Source organism: Hyla sarda, chromosome 1, assembly GCF_029499605.1.
Source record: "Hyla sarda isolate aHylSar1 chromosome 1, aHylSar1.hap1, whole genome shotgun sequence".
In the NCBI taxonomy this organism is placed as follows: Eukaryota; Metazoa; Chordata; class Amphibia; order Anura; family Hylidae; genus Hyla; species Hyla sarda.
Genome location: NC_079189.1, coordinates 448,094,185 through 448,108,570, shown reverse-complemented (window position 1 = coordinate 448,108,570; position 14,386 = coordinate 448,094,185). Strand labels below are relative to the sequence as shown.

General features: G+C 43.0%; 2 long non-coding RNA genes across 5 annotated transcripts in view; both read left to right on the top strand.

The window, feature by feature from the left end:
* The window catches only part of LOC130283779 (uncharacterized), a 34,609-nt gene extending 29,196 nt beyond the window's left edge, over nt 1-5,413 (top strand). The window contains exon 3 of the long non-coding RNA XR_008846846.1: nt 5,043-5,413. This is a non-coding gene — a long non-coding RNA (uncharacterized LOC130283779). The remainder of the gene's footprint in view (nt 1-5,042) is intronic.
* Nucleotides 5,414-5,571: 158 nt separating this feature from the next.
* LOC130283772 (uncharacterized) overlaps nt 5,572-14,386 on the top strand; it is a 39,014-nt gene continuing 30,199 nt past the window's right edge. For all 4 annotated transcript variants that reach the window (XR_008846840.1, XR_008846843.1, XR_008846842.1 and 1 more), the window contains exon 1: nt 5,572-5,868. This is a non-coding gene — a long non-coding RNA (uncharacterized LOC130283772). The remainder of the gene's footprint in view (nt 5,869-14,386) is intronic.

Genomic DNA, 14,386 nt, shown 5'->3' with positions numbered 1-14,386 from the left:
ACACTAATGACGGCGACGTTCCACCTTTTAATAAATCTAAAAAGACTCGCCATGAAAAATCTAAGGACAGATCTATGTCAGATCACCATGACCGTGCATCTCAGTCACAAAATGTACCCTCTGCCCTAGAGGACGTACAGGTTAAAAGGGTTCAAAAAACCGTCAGACAATCTAAACCTGACTCTTATATAGAACCTGAGTCTAATTCATCTTCAGATTCTCAGGATGAGGAAATATTAGATTCCTTTGAATATATGTCTCAGGAAAGTGGCGAACTAGTAGATGACCCTGAAAATCAGGAGGATGACCCTTCGGAGGAAATAGAACCTTCCTCTTTTGATCCCTCCCTTATTCTTCATCCCAGGTCGGGAGAATGGTTACCATAAGTTACAAGATGACTTGGATAGACTAAGTGTCTGGGCATCCACTTGGCAAATGAGGTTCAATGTGGATAAATGTAAAGTTATGCATCTGGGTACTAATAACCTGCATGCATCGTATGTCTTAGGGGGGATTAAACTGTCAGAGTCACTGGTAGAGAAGGATCTGGGTGTACTTGTAGATCACAGACTACAGAATAGCATGCAATGTCAGGCTGCTGCTTCCAAAGCCGGCAGGATATTGTCATGTATCAAAAGAGGCATGGACTCAAGGGACAGGGACATAATACTCCCCCTTTATAAATCATTGGTACGGCCTCACCTGGAATATGCTGTTCAGTTTTGGGCACCTGTCCATAAAAGGGACACTGCGGAGTTGGAAAGGGTGCAGAGACGCGCGACTAAACTAATATGGGGCATGGAACATCTTAGCTATGAGGAGCAATTAAAGGAGTTACAATTGTTTAGTCTTGAGAAGAGACGTTTAAGGGGGGATATGATAAACGTATATAAGTATATTAATGGCCCATACAAAAAATATGGAGAAAAACTGTTCCAGGTTAAACCCCCCCAAAGGACGAGGGGGCACTCCCTCCGTCTGGAGAAGAAAAAGTTTAGTCTCAAGGGGCGACACGCCTTCTTTACCGTGAGGACTGTGAATTTATGGAACGGTCTACCTCAGGAACTGGTCACAGCTGGAACAATTTACAGCTTTAAAACAGGATTAGATACATTCCTGGAACAAAATAACATTAATGCTTATGAAGAAATATAAAATCTCATCCCTTCCCAATATCGCGCCACACCCCTACCCCTTAATTCCCTGCTTGAACTTGATGGACATATGTCTTTTTTCGACCGTACTAACTATGTAACTATGTAACTATGTAACCCCTTGTTGCAAAATTTTTATCCCAGAGGATTAAAAAATCTATGGACAGAGGAACACGTAATAAACTGAAGGCAGAGTGTCCTCGTCCTACCCTTCCCCATAATTCTTCAGTTACCCCTGAACTGGACCCAGTTCTTACAAAATTTTTGACAAAATTCGGGAAAAAATCCCAAGAAGGGCATAGACAGGAGTTTTCGAGCATGCCAGGACAAACTTCTTGATATTCTAGGCCCCTTGTCCAAAATTTTGGACATGGTTGAGGAATCTTCCTCCTCCACTAAACCAGTTGACACTGAGATCTTAAGAGGGTGGGCACAATGCATTGCGTGCTTTTTGGGCAATGCAAATACTGCCCTTACCATTGAACGCAAACGTTCAGTTTTTATGCGTATTGACCCCCAGTTGACAAATTTAGCATCCAACGAACCATCAAAACCCACTGATGGGATGCTTTTTGGGGAAGATTTTATCCACCAAATGGGAAAATATGTGGGATTATTTTCATCAATCACCAAATCACAGGCTTCCCTAAAGAAAGTCTTTCCAAATAGAGTTTTTAACAGGGCCGGAAAAGGTAGGAGCCGCTTTTCCGGGCTGCTACCTACCCTCTAGACAGCAATCAAGAGGCTCCCTCCCAACATATCAACAATACCAACCTTATACTCCACCGCAGAATCCATTCTTCCCCTACCGTGTTAGACCCTGGCGTCCCAGAGGACAACGTGGAGTTCAACGCGCTAAACAAACTACAGGTAAGTCCTCCATTTTCTCCTGCCAATCTTCCATTAGGCGGAAGACTAATACATTTTTTAACACAATGGAGTATGATTACATCAGACTCATGGATTCTAAGTACCGTTTCAGGCTTCCTTACAGAGTTTGTTTCCCCTCCCATTCAGTTCACTCTACCTCACCCTATCCGTTTTTCTACAACAGATCAAGAATTGATCAATCTAGAGGTGGAAGATCTTGTATTAAAGAAAGCGATCATTCCTGTACCTCTCAATTCTCAAGGTTTTCTCAGCAACCTTTTCCTTGTACAGAAAAAAGACGGAGGTCACAGACCCGTAATAAATCTAAGACTACTCAACAATTTTGTTGTGTACCGACACTTCAAGATGGAAGGTATCCATCTACTGAGAGACATATTACTAAAAGACGACTGGTTAGTCAAGATAGATTTAAATGATGCATATCTGACAATCCCAGTTCATCCATCTTCACAAATCTTTCTTCAATTTCTATGGAACAACAAAAAATGGCAGTTCACCTGCCTTCCATTCGGCCTATCATCGGCCCCTTGGTGCTTCACGAAACTTCTGAAACCAATTGTCTCTTTACTCAGAAGTCGAGGTGTAAGACTAATTATTTATCTAGACGACATTCTTCTAATGGCTCAATCCAAATATCTTCTACTAATTCACAGAGATTGGACTCTCTCTCTTCTATCCAATCTGGGTTTTTTGATCAACTTCAAAAAATCCATTCTTCAACCATCTCAAGAGATGGAATTTTTGGGATTTCTAATCAATACCCACTCAACTATTCTGAATCTTCCTCCGAAGAAATTCAAAGTTATAAGGAAGGAAATTCGCAAAATCCTTCGCAAAGATCTTATTTCTCTCCGAACTATAGCTCGGATTGTAGGTCTCCTCTCAGCATCCATTCAAGCTGTATTTCCAGCTCCTCTTCATTATCGAGCCCTTCAACGTCTAAAGATCAGACATTTAAGAGAAGGCCTGGGTTACTCAGATGAAGTTCCTCTTTCTTCAGACGCCAAAGAAGAACTTCTTTGGTGGCTCTCCCATATTCAAATTTGGAACGGAAAAACCATTTTCCATCCGAATCCAGATATCATCATAGAATCGGACGCAAGTCTCTCGGGATGGGGGGCCCGTTGCGGTTCCCTATCTACTGGAGGGAAATGGTCTCCTACCGAATCCCAGCTTCATATCAATTGCCTAGAGCTTTTAGCTGGGTCCTTCGCTCTAAAGAGTTTTGTGAAGAATTCCTCACATTGTTGTGTTTTGCTTCGCATGGACAATATATCCGCAGTCCAATATATAAATCATCTGGGTGGAACACATTCCAAAGCGCTTGTAGACATTGCCAAAGATTTTTGGCATTTTTATCTAGACAGACACATTACACTCAAAGCGGAATACCTTCCCGGCATCTCCAATTCAATCGCGGACTGGAATTCTCGCTTCCGAACAGATTTCAGCGATTGGAGGCTCCTTTCACCCATTTTTCAAACAATCAATCAATTATGGGGCCCTCTTCATCTAGACATGTTCGCTTCTCGACTGAACTGTCAGATACCTCAATTTTTCAGTTGGAGACCAGACCCAGATGCTTTAGGCATAGATGCCTTCCTCCAACATTGGCCTCAGGAAACACTTTATGCATTTCCACCTTTCAATCTAATCCCTCGGGTTCTTCTTCAAACTTCGATTCGGAAAGCTACCATGGTTTTAATTGTTCCTTGGTGGTCGACTCAATCGTGGTTTCCCCAACTACTTCAACTTCTCATGGATTATCCTCGTGTACTTCCATCTGTTCCAGATCTCCTCCAAGATCCTCTTGGCAATTATCATCCATTAATACTATCGAACCAACTAACCCTAATGGCTTGTCTAATTTCAGGTATCCCAGAACATCATCTCCACTTTCTCTCACAACTAGAGAACTTCTTTCCGACGCTTGAGCTCCAGGTACCAGATCTGCTTACAGATCAGCCTGGAAAATTTGGCTTCATTGGTGCTCTAAACGGGACTTGGATCCCTTACAAACCTCTCTTAATAACATCTTAAATTTTCATTCAGATTCCTTTGATGCTGGTAGAGCTTATAGAACTATCAATCTTTACCGCTCCGCCATTTCGGCTAGACATTCCCTTATCGATTCTGTCCCTATTGGCCGCCATCCTCTTGTATGCAAATTCTTAAAAGGCATACGCTTTAGACGCCCTCCTTTACCCAAATACAGTTCTACTTGGGATGTGAACATTCTTTTGAATCTCTTTCTTTCATGGGAGGATAACGATTCTCTATCTCTAAAACTTCTTTCCTTTAAACTTACGATTCTATTATGTCTCATTTCAATCAAACGCATATCTGATGTCAGAGCCCTTGACATTTCTAGAAGACAATACTCTCCGGAAGGAGTTTTATTCACTGTCTATCGCCGCACAAAAACTAATTTACATTCAGTATTCTATCCTTCTTTTCCTCATCAACAAAAATTATGTGTAGTTCGTTGTTTACGATCCTATGAATCCAGGACTGAATCCTTACGTTCTCCTTCTTCCTCCCAATTACTCATTTCTTTCTGTAAACCCCATAAACCGGTTTCTTCCAGTACCCTTGCTCGTTGGGTAAAATCGACTATGACTATGGCCGACATCGATACCTCCATGTATGGTGCTCACTCCACTAGAAGTGCAGTTTCTACAAAATTATTTCAATCAGGCGCTTCACTGTCTGATATTATTAAGGCTGCAAATTGGTCTTCTAATTCAACATTTAAAACGTTTTATTTTAGACCAGATTCACATGTTTCTATGGTTCTTTTGTAATCTGTATTGTTTAATAAGCCTATTTCCTCTAGCTTTAAACTAGCATAATAGGAGCGTTTTGTATTTACATAAAATTGAAGATTTTCCTATCCTTGGTGAAGGAAAATATAGATTTTATTAAAGACAAAACGCGAGTATTATCCCCCCCTATGAACCCATCCCTTTGATTTTTATTATTATTTTGTCTTCACAGCTACTTAAGAAGACTTGCTTCAGAATAAAAATTGTTCTTCGTTGGAATTTCTCTTATTATTAATTCAATCTCTTCAACTATGGAAGATGACCTTCTTCTAGATTCCTACATCGTCTACGAGTACCAAGTTTCTACTACTATCTTCTAGTTCCAGTTTTACTTCCAAGATTACACATCCGTATTTGGACTGTTTTACCTTCGCTCAAAAGAAAAAGGAAGATATTATATTAACTGTCACTCATATATCTGATACCGTTACATGATTGGTTGATATTATGGTAGCATGTTAGGCTACACCATACCTATGTTTTAAAGTTTTTTCTTGTGTAATATTCATTAATATTTCTTTTGCTGCTGATCAGTAAAATGAAGTTACAAAGCATAATACTCGCGTTTTGTCTTTAATAAAATCTATATTTTCCTTCACCAAGGATAGGAAAATCTTCAATTGTTGAATAACATAACAACCTGGCGTGCCCCAAGTTGGAATACCAGAGAGCTGTTGCAACTGTCTGTTAAGGCACATGCACCAACTTTCAGACTAAACGCAGCTTACCTGTTACCGAGCTGTCAACACCTAGGCCATTGTGGCGAGGATTGTCACTGCTCCCTGGTCTCAAAACTTAGGGCTCTAACTTTGTGCTCTTCAGTTTATTAGGGGAATGACAATTTAAGATGATTTGACTCACAGAGCAACCCAAATGCAGGAAAACTCTCTCCAGCTGATTGTAAGAAAATTCAAGGACAGCAGTCGTGTCTCCAGCTGTTGCCAAATGCGAAAGAAAATACAGCATGACAATAGCAACTTGTTTGGCATGTCCTAATGGTAAGTAATAATCTCCATTATTATATTGAAGAATAATGTATTGATATATTAGAAGATCTTATTAAGTCACACAACCCTGCTTGGAGCTTAGTTTATTTAAAGGGGTACTCCGGTGGTCAGCATGTTTTTCCGTTTTGTTTCATTTCTATTCTTGTTGTTTAGCCTACTCTATTTTCGTTCTTTGTTGTCTTTTTATCCCCCACTTTGTTTTCCAATCTTTACTTCTATTTAATGTTTCTTGCTGTGTTTTTTTTTGTTCCGCCCTTTACCCATCCTACTATTTTCCCGGGTCGGCCCCCTTATACACAGCACACTAATATAATCAGCCTTGGTTGGGATACACTGTCATACACGCACAAAAGGGACTACAACTCCCAGCATGTGTCATTCAGGAGTCTTCAGTCTGTGGTATAACACCAGCATGCTGCCTCTGTAGTCTCCTGGGGGTTGTAGTTCACCACACCTCTGTAGGGTATACACCAGTGTTTCCCAACCAGGGTGCCTCCAGGTGTTGCAAAACTACAACTCCCAGTATGCCCTGACAGCCTTTGGGCATGCTAGGAGTTGTAGTTTTGCAACAGCTGGAGGCACACTGGTTGGGAAACACTGGTGTAACATGATATGTATGCTGAATAGGCTAGAACAGTGTTTCCCAACCAGTGTGCCTCCAGCTGTTGCAAATCTACAACTCCCAGCATGCAAAGTCTGTCAGGGCATGCTGGGAGTTGTAGTTTTACAACAGCTGGAGGCACACTGGTTTGTAAACACTAGAATACACACACATAACAGGGACCGCAACTCCCAGCATGTGTCATTCAGGAGTCCCCCCCCTCCCCCTTCACTTATAGAGATCATTCCCATTATGAGATTCACTCCCCTGCAGTCTAGACATCCCCAGCCCGTGTACCTTCTCGTCCTTCCCTTCAGATAACACTTATCTTCTCTGTGTTCCTTCTCCTGTGCAGACCTGCATCCTCAGAATACAGAGCAGGGGGAGGGGAGGTGAGTAGCTTGTACTCTGGCTTCTCATGCAGACATGTGTCCTCAGAAGCAGTGCAGGGGGAGGGGAGGTGAGGAGCTGTGTACTATGGCTTCTCATGCAGACCTCCGGGAGGGAGATGAGGGGGCGTGGCTTATTTCTCATGCAGACAGAGAAAAAAAAAAGCTATGACATCTTGTCCACAGCAGACTCAGAACATGGCCTCTGTGGACAACAGTAAAAGAAAACACTCTGAACTACAGAACTTTCTGCCCAACAAACAGCTAAGCAAAACACATACATGCTGCCAAAACATATAACACACGTATATTGCAAAAAAACTAAACTTACAAAGAAGATGCCATATAGCCCAAAAAATTTACCACCGGAGTACCCCTTTAATTTTGCTTACTCTATTATAACAGATGACTCCTTACTAAATAACTGGTCCCCCATGCTTGAAAGTAATTTCCCTGTGGTCTGACATTTTCGAAAGCCAAGTTGGTCATGGTCTACTTCTGCAGTGTTTCTAACAGGGTTGCACAAAATATTTTCGCCTTTTTAACAAAGGCACAGTTAAAGGGGTATTCCAGGCAAAAACTTTTTTTATATATCAACTGGCTCCGGAAAGTTAAACAGATTTGTAAATTACTTCTATTGAAAAATCTTAATCCTTCCAATAGTTATTAGCTTCTGAAGTTTTCTGTCTAACTGCTCAATGATGATGTCATGTCCCGGGAGCTGTACATGATGGGAAAATATCCCCATAGGAGCTGCACAGCTCCTGGGATGTGAGTCATCAGAAAGCAGTTAGGCAGAAAACAGCAACTCAACTTCAGAAGCTAATAACTATTGGAAGGATTAAGATTTTTTAATAGAAGTAATTTACAAATCTGTTAAATTTTCCGGAGCCAGTTGTTATATAAAAAAAAGTTTTGGCCTGGAATACCCCTTTAATATTTACTGTCCACTGCATGGGCAACTGCACAGCCCTGCAGCACACAGCCAGATTTTAAAAAAGTGCCTATTTCAAAAAGGCACAAAAAAATATGATCAAAATCACACTGCAATACTTGGTACTTGTAGTCTGCTGCAGGTATCCTCCATTGTATGCATTTTTATGCTGGGGATCGCCTTTAGCAACTTACTACAAGGGCAGGATCTGCTCCACCCAGTATAAATGCACTACCGCATTTGGGGTTGAGCACCTCCAGCCATTTGAGACCACGTTTTTTTGTTGTTTGTTCAAAATCACACTGCGCAAAAAAAATTGTGCGTTTTAACAGCCAAAAAAAAGCTTGATAAATCTCCCCCTATGATTTTAAATGTTGCACTCTGAAAGTGAGGGGGTTATGTATCAATGTGTGCACCAGGTCAGATGGTAGATTTTTTTGATCAGGGGTGTCTCACATGTGTTTGCCACATTTATGATGAGACTTTAATGGCACAATTGCCTTTCTGCATTTCTGCATGTGCGACAATGGGGCATGTTATGAGCAGGTTTTGGGCGTGGTTTAATTGGCACACAAAAGTTTGCCTGATGTATTATGTGGGACATCAGCAAAAGTGTCAGATGCCACACCACCCTAAAGCACACACAGCTAGCTGAGTGCCTTCTCTGAACAGGTTCATAGATCTACAGTATCACACATATGTGAGTACAACCCTCCTATTTTTGCAGATATATGTTATAATATTATGTCTCTTCATGTAACAATACTAAAAAAATGGCACTCTAAATGAACCCTAAGCTGAAATGTCCAAATTGGGCCAATAAGCCATTTTTCCTCCCCAATTTCATGTGATTTTTTTAGTGTTGCAAGGTCTCAGGAGTGAATGGAGAGCAAATGTCTTAAATTTGGTGTTATTGCTCTCACATTTTTCAATATTGGTCACTGAAAGTTCAACATGGAACCTCATGGCAAATAACTCTCTGAGGATCTGAGAGAAAGTGTTGCCCTTCTTAAAGATGGCCCAGTGATGGCGAACCTATGGCATGCGTGCCACAGGTGGCACGCCGAGCCCCCTCTGTGGGCACACGGCCACAGGCCCCCGTCACATTCCGGACATCCCTGTATCCAGAAAGGTCATTTCCGGACACAAGGATGTCCCGGTTACCTCTCTGCGGTCCCGCGTTAGCTTTAAAAACGCAGGGACCGCCAGGAGGTAGAGCACGCAGGGATGTCACGTCACTGACGTCCTGTGCATGCGCTCGTAAAGCAGAGCAGAGTGGAGCATCGGGGAGGACCGAGGATGACGCGCGCATGGTAAGTGACCAGCGGGACGTCATCTTCAGTGTTCCGACACACAGCCATACATACATACAGCCTCCAGCCATACACTGTATATGTCTGTGGGGGAATACTGCCTGTCTAATGTGGGGTAACACTGCCTGCCTAATGTGGGGGAACTCTGCCTAATGTGGGGGAACACTGCCTGTATAATGTGGAGGAACACTGCCTGCCTAACGTGGGGAAACACTGCCTGTATAATATAGGGGCACACCGCTTGCCTAATGTGGGGGAACACTGCCTGTATAATGTGTGGGAACACTGCCTGCCTAATGTGGGGGAACACTGCTTGCCTAATGTGGGGAAACACTGCCTGCCTAATGTGGGGGAACACTGCCTACCTAATGTGGGGAAACACTCCCTGCCTAATGTGGGGGAACACTGCCTGCCTAATGTGGGGGAACTTTACTGCCAACCTTGTGGGGGGGATTATACTGCCAACCTTGTGGGGGGAACTATACTGCCAACCTTGTGGGGGGAACTATACTGCACCCAATGTGGGGGAACTATACTGCACCCAATGTGGGGAACTATACTGCCAACCCTAATGTGGGGGAACTATACTGCACCCAATGTGGGGGAACTATACTGCCAACCTAATGTGGGGGAACTATACTGCCAATCTAATGTGGAGAACTATACTACACCCAATGTGGGGGAACTATACTGCAACCTTAATGTGCGGGGAACTGTACTGCACCTAATGTGGGGGAACTATACTGCACCCAATGTAGGGCAACTATACTGCCAATCTAATGTGGGGAACTATACTACACCCAATGTGGGGGAACTATACTGCCAACCTAATGTGGGGTAGCTATACTGCACCTAATGTGGAGAACTATACTGTACCTAATGTGGGGGAACTATACTGTACCTAATGTGGAGGAACTACTGCACCTAATGTGGGGGAACTATACTGCCAACCCTAATATGGGGGAACTATACTGCCAACCCTAATGTGTATTCTGATTTAATTGCTGTGCTGGCACATTGAGGGGAAAAAAGTTGGCGTGCATTACGGTTCGGGCACTCGGGCTCAAAAAGGTTAGCCATCATTGGCCTAGGCTATAAGCAGATTGCCACAACCCTGAAACTGAGTTGCAGCACTGTGGGCAAGACAATTTAGTGGTTTCACAAGACAGGTGTTCTTCAGAACAGTGTCGGCGACACCCCATTGGCCAGAGGGACACATGACAGGATTGGCTCAGGCTTTGCCACAGTAACCACAAGCTAGCTGCTCTCGGGTGTCACCACAGCAAACACACGCTAACTGCAAACAGGTAAGAAAAATTATTTCAATTTTTTATATCAATTAGCTGGCAAAGGAATAGAACATGTCCATTCTCTGCAGAAGAAGGAGAAGTGATCCATATTCAAGAACCTTACAATCTTGAGATTGTAACGGTCAACCATTCTACATTACCAGATACTTGTAAAGCTATACATGTTTATGAACAACATGGTATTGCATCATTTACATTCAACTAGTTAAATATATTGAAATATTTGAAAAGATCCACTCAATATGGATGCCCTTATGATATGACAATCAAGACTGAGAATATACAATGCTAGACCTTAATATTTATGTGTGATTTCCTGACAAAATGCTAGGAATATTTGTCAAGAAAAATAGAATAACAATACTATTGTACTATTCTTAAACTTCTTTAACCCCTACAGGACCCATGATGTAACGGTACGTCCCGACACCCTGGGTCGTACATTTACGTCATGGGCAGTTCTAGTCCCCGCCGTGCGCCGGTCGGGGATCGGAGCGGGATGCCTGCTGAAATCATTCAGCAGGCATCCCGTGCAAATGCCCAGGGGGGTAATCAGACCCCCCCCATGTCGGCGATCGCGGCAAATCGCAAGTGAATTCACACTTGCGATTTGCGCGATTCCAGGTCATTACGAGTCTATAGTGACCCGGTGATCCGGAATGTAAGGGGGATCGCTGGTGTCTAAGACACCCAGGATCCCCCTGAAGCGATAGGAGTGAGGTGGCAGGGTTGCCACCCCTCCTATTCCTGCTATTGGTGGTCTAGACGCCACCACCAATAGCAGATCGGGTGCGGGGGGGTTTACTTTCGTTTTCCCCGTCCTGCCCTCCCACAATAGGCAGGGCAGGACGGGGAAACGACGGGGAAAGGCGCCGAAGATCCACTTACCGATCCGGGCGGGCGACGGAGGCTGCGGGCGACGGAGGCTGCGGGCGACGGAGATCGGCGGGTGGCGATGACGTGCGGCTGGATCCGACGGAAGCCGGTGAGTTGCCTAGCAACATCTGAAGGGTACAGTTTGAGACCATTATACAGTGGTCTCTAACTGTAGCCCTCCAGATGTTGCAAAACTACAACTCCCAGCATGCCCAGACAGCTGTTTAGGCATGCTGAATTATGTAGTTTTGCAACAGCTTGAGGGCTACAGTTTGAGACCACTATATCGTGGTCCCTAAACTGTAGCCCTCCAGATCTTGCAAAACTACAACTCCTAGCATGCCCAAACAACTGTTTGCTGTCAGGGCATGCTGGGAATTGTAGTTTTGCAACAGCTGGAGAACCACAGTTTGGAGATCACTTTGCAGTGTTCTCTAAAACTGTAGCCCCCCAGATGTTGCAAAACTGCAAATCCCAGCATGTCCAAACAGCAATAAGCTGTCTCGGCATGCTGGGAGTTGTAGTTGCGTACCTCCAGCTATTGCATAACTACATCTCCCAGCATGCCCTTCGGTGATCAGTACATGCTGGGAGTTGTAGTTTTGCAACAGCTGGAGGCACACTGGTTAGAAAATACTGAGTTAGGTAACAGTACCTAACTGAAGGTTTTCCAACCAGTGTGTCTCCAGCTGTTGCACAAGTACAACTCCCAGCATGCACGGTCTGTCAGTACATGCTGGGAGTTGCAGTTTTGAAACAGCTGGAGGTTTGCTCCCCCATGTGAACGTACAGGGTACATTGACACGGGCAGGCTTACAGTAAGTTTCCTGCTTCAAGTTTGGGCTGCGGCAAATTTTTCGCCGCAGCTCAAACTCCTAGCGAGAACCTCACCGTAACACGCCAGTGCGAATGTACCATAAAAACACTACACTACACTAACACATAATAAAGGGTAAAACACTACATAAACACCCCCTTACACTGTCCCCCCCCCCCCCCCCAATAAAAATTAAAAACGTATTGTATGGCAGTGTTTCCAAAACGGAGCCTCCAGCTGTTGCAAAACAACAACTCCCAGCATTTCCGGACAGCCACTGACTGTCCAGGCATGTTGGGAATTTAGAAACAGCTGGAGGCACCCTGTTTGGGAATCACTGGCATAGAATACCCCTATGTCCACCCCTATGCAATCCCTAATTTAGTCCTCAAATGCGCATGGCGCTCTCTCACTTCGGAGCCCTGTCGTATTTCAAGGAAACAGTTTAGGGCCACATATGGGGTATCTCCGTACTCGGGAGAAATTGCACTACAAATTTTGGGCGGCTTTTTCTCCTTTTACCCCTTATGAAAAGGAAAAGTTGGGGCTACACCAGCTTGTTAGTGTAAAACAATAAAAAATATTACACTAACATGCTAGTGTGCCCTTTACTTTTTATTTTCACAAGCGTTAAAAGGAAAAAAAGACCCCCAAAATTTGTAACACAATTTCTCCTGAGTACAGAAATGCCCCATATGTGGGTGTAAAATGCTCTGCGGGCACACAACAAGGCTCAGGAGTGAGAGCGCACTATGTATATTTGAGGTCTAAATTGGTGATTTGCACAGGGGTGGCTGATTTTACAGCGGTTCTGACATAAACGCAAAAAAATAAATACCCACATGTGACCCCATTTTGGAAACTACGCCCCTCACATAATGTAATAAGGGGTACAGTGAGCATTTACGACCCACAGGTGTCTGACAGATTTTTGGAACAGTGGTCCGTGAAAATGAAAAATTTTATTTTTCATTTGCACAGCCCACTGTTGCAAAGATCTGTCAAACGCCAGTGGGGTGTAAATATTCACTGCACCCCTTATTAATTTCTGTGAGGGGTGTAGTTTCCAAAATAGGGTCACATGTGGGGGGTTCCACTGTTCTGGCACCACGGGGGGCTTTGTAAACGCACATGGCCCCTGACTTCCATTCCAAAAATTTTTTTCCCAAAAGCTCAATGGCGCTCCTTCTCTTCTGAGCATTGTAGTGCGCCAGCAGAGCACTTGATGTCCACCCATGGGGTATTTCCATACTCAGAAGAGATGGGGTTACAAATTTTGGGGGGTCTTTTCTGCTATTAAGCCTTGCAAAAATCTGAAATTTAGGGGGAAACACACATTTTAGTGAAAAAATTTTTTTTTTGACATATGCAAAAGTCGTGAAACACCTGTGGGGTATTAAGGCTCACTTAATTCCTTTTTACGTTCCTTAAGGGGTCTTGTTTCCAAAATGGTATGGCATGTGTTTTTTTTTTTTTGCTGTTCTGGCATCATAGGGGCTTCCTAAATGCAACATGCCCCCCCAAAAACCATTTTAGAAAAACATACTCTCAAAAATCCCCTTGTCGCTCCTTCGCTTCTTAGCCCTCTACTGCGCCCGTCGAACAATTTACATAGACATATGAGGTATGTGCTTACTCGAGAGAAATTGAGCTACAAATATAAGTATAAATTTTCTCTTTTTACCCCTTGTAAAAATAAAAAAAATTGGGTCTACAAGAACATTCGAGTGTAAAAAATGAAGATTCTGAATTTTCTCCTTCACTTTGCTGCTATTCCTGTGAAACACCTAAAGGGTTAAAACGCTGACTGAATGTCATTTTGAATACTTTGGGGGGTGCTGTTTTTATAATGGGGTCATTTGTGGGGTATTTCTAATATGAAGACCCTTCAAATCCCCTTCAAACCTGAACTGGTCCCTGAAAAATAGTGAGTTTGAAAATTTTGTGAAAAATTGGAAAATTGCTGCTGAACTTTGAAGCTCTCTGGTGTCTTCCAAAAGTAAAAACATGTCAATTTTATGATGCAAACATAAAGTAGACATATTGTATATGTGAATCAAATTTTTTTTTATTTGAAATATCCATTTTCCTTACAAGCAGAGAGCTTCAAATTTAGAAAAATGAAAAAATTTCAAATTTTTCATCAAATTTTGGGATTTTTCACCAAGAAAGGATGCAAGTTACCATAAAATTTTACCACTATGTTAAAGTAGAATATGTCACGAAAAAACAATCTCGGAATCAGAATGATAACTAAAAGCATTCCAGA